This window comes from Colobus angolensis, unplaced genomic scaffold (assembly GCF_000951035.1).
Source record: "Colobus angolensis palliatus isolate OR3802 unplaced genomic scaffold, Cang.pa_1.0 Scaffold388, whole genome shotgun sequence".
Lineage (NCBI taxonomy): Eukaryota > Metazoa > Chordata > Mammalia > Primates > Cercopithecidae > Colobus > Colobus angolensis.
Window position 1 is genome coordinate 1734844 of NW_012117243.1, and position 3102 is coordinate 1737945.

The 3102-nt window shown below is 47.7% G+C and overlaps 1 pseudogene; it reads left to right on the forward strand.

Annotated features, from left to right (window-relative positions):
• Positions 1–419: 419 nt before the first annotated feature.
• Positions 420–1096, forward strand: LOC105520750 (annotated as a pseudogene).
• The last annotated feature ends 2006 nt before the right edge of the window (positions 1097–3102 follow it).

The window sequence follows — 3102 nt, forward strand, 5'->3', positions numbered from 1 at the left end:
GTAGCTCCAAACTAGAAGCACCCCAAATGTCCAACAGGCTTAATGAACAAACAAATCTTGATTATTCGCAAAATGGAATACTAGTAAAGAACAATAAAAAACAATATGATTTATGCATAAACATAAATAAATCTCAAAACCATTAAGCGCAGCGAAAGAAGCCAGACTCAAGAGACTACCTACCTTATGATTCTATTTTTATGACATTCTAGAAAAGGTTAAACTATAGTGACAGAAATCAGATCAGTGGTTGCCGAAGAGTGGAGGTGTGAGAACAGAGTCGAATGTTATGTGACAGAAGGCAATTATAGTGAGTGATTAACATGTGCTATACCTTGATTGTGGTGGTGGCTACATGACTACATGCATTTGTCAAAACTCATCAAACAGTACATTTAAAATACATTAATTTGGCGGCGGCGACGGCGACATGGAGAGCGGGGCCTACTGCGCGGCCAACGCGGGCGGCTCCTTCGACCTGCGGCGCTTCCTGAGGCAACCGCAGGTGGCGGCGCGCGCCCTGTGCAGGATCGTTGCCTTGATCGTGTTCTCCTGCATCTATGGCGAGGGCTACAGCAAGTCTAAGCAGATGTGCTGCGGATTCAACCACAACGAGGACGCCTGCCGCTACGGCAGTGCCATCGGGGTGCCGGCCTTGGAGGCCTCGGCCTTCTTGGCGTCCGACGCGTATTTCCCCCAGATCAGCAACGCCACTGACTGCAAGTACCTGGTCATTGGTGACCTGCTCTTCTCAGCTCTCTGAACCTTCCTGTGGTTTGTTGATTTCTGCTTCCTTACTAACCAGTGGGTGGCCACCCAACCGGAGGACGTGCCGCTGGGGGCCAACTCCACGGGGACAGCCATCACTTTCAGCTTCTTTTCCATCTTCTCCTGGGGCGTGCTGGCCTTCCTGGCCTATCGGTGCTGCAAGGCTGGCGTGGACGACTTCATCCAGAATTACATCGACTCCACCCCGGACCTCAACACTGCCTACGCCTCCTACCCAAGTGCATCTGTGGACAACTACCAGCAGCTGCCCTTCACCCAGAATGCGGAGACCACCGAGGGCTACCAGCTGCCCCTGTGTACTGAGTGATGTTCGGGGTGGGAAGGGGGGCAGAGAGGACCCTCCCCTCTGCCCTGGACTTTCCCACGAGCCTCCTGGAACTGCCAGGCCCCCTCCTTCGCCTGTCCCATCCTGTGCAACTCACACACAGCTAAGGAGCCTCCCAGCCTGGGGGCTGGCAGAGCCACACCTCAAGTGCCTGCACCCAGAGGGCTTTAGTCAGACACACTCTTCCAGGGCACTTTTAGGAAAGAGTGTTTAGCTAGTGTTTCTCCTTGCTTTTAATGACCCCGGCCCTTCCTGGAGTGGCTAGAAACCAGCAGGCACCCATGTGCTACTGACAAGTGCCTCTGCTTCCCCCCAGCCCAGGTCAGGCTGTGGGAGCCGCTGTTTTCTGCCAAAGACGCGGGGGAGCCCTCACACCTGCCCTGTGCAGTGGGGCAGAACCAGGCTCCTGTGTCCTCACTCAGGTTTGCTCCCCCTGTCTCCACTGCTGTATGATCTGGGGGCCAACACCCCGTACCAGTGGTCTCTGGTCTGCCTCCCATGGCGTCGGGGTGGGGCTCCTGCCCACAACACTTCCTCCTTGCTCCCTCTCCTGGCAGCAGGGAAGGGCTTTGCCTGACAACACCCAGCTTTATGTAAATATTCTGCAGTTGTTACTTTGGAAGCCTGGGGAGGGCAGGGGCACCCCATGGCTTCCAGACTGTCTGTGCCCAGTGTATTATAAAGCTTTGGAGGAGATGCCCGGCCCTGGGATGCTGTTTGAAGATGGAATAAACGTTTTCTCATTCAAAAAAAAAGAAAAAAAAGATGAATTTTATGTTTTGTAAGTTATACCCAATAAAGCTGATTAAAATTTCTAAAAATATTCTGTTCATTTCTACCTTTTACTCCCTCACATTCTGTAGTAGTTATTAGTGCTGTTGATCAAAGATTCCCAGCTCCCACTTTCCAAGCACATAATGGGTTTGCACTTCTTGGTTCTCTTCTGATTGGATGGGGCCATGTAACTAATTAGGGCCATTGAGTCGTGAGAGGAGTAATTTCACTTCCCGATGGGAAAGCTTATATGACCATGCAACAAGCTCCAGGACCCTCCCTCTCCCTAGGCCAACAACCAGCAATTTTGAGATTATGGCTGCTCTATCAGCATGAGCTTTGATAGACTCCAAAGACAGAGTTTCCTTCTGAGCTACATAGATATGGAACATGAGTAAGAAATAAATTCTTGTTGTTTGAAGCCACTGAGATTTTAGGATTGTTTGATGCCACTGTATAATTTTTCTTTTCCAGGATGATGAAGAAGATGGTACCCAGAATTGCTGGGGGTGCCATTTAAAGAATTATATACAAGTGTACATATGTAGATAGATACTACTTTTATACATGCTTAGGAGAGGCAAGGAATTTTTTTCCAGTATGGGAGAACACTTTCCAGATTTATGTGAGGGGAAAATATATGTTTAACTGTTACCTAAGATAACTTGGAAGGTAGATTTGTGTTCTGAATTAGTTCGTAGGCCTGGGGAAGAGGTTGAAAACCAGAAAGCACTTGTTAATTATTATTGTTATTATTATTATTTTTATTTGAGATGGAGTTTCACCCTTGTCACCCAGGCTAGAGTGCAATGGTGAGATCTCTGCTCACTGCAACCTCCGCTTCCCAGATTCAAGCAATTCTCTTGCCTCAGCCTCACCAGCAGCTGGGATTACAGGTGCCTGCCATATTCATTATTATTAAATTAATTTAAGAAAACATTAAAATAAAGGCAAGAGTTCAGTTTATTAGAAGAATAAAAGAGAATAGAGAGAGTTCAGAAATTCAGGGACTCGCAGATTTTGAAAAAGTAACTCTTTCTCATCTGCAATTGGCAAAAGAAGAAACCAGGAAGACCTTTGGGTGAAAGTCCAAACAAAAATTTGACACCGCAGTTTCTTTTAAATGAACAATAAGGCTCAGGAAAAAGATAATGATAGCATGACTTTCCCACCAGAGCCTGACAGACTCATGTACCCACAAGCAAATTGAGAGA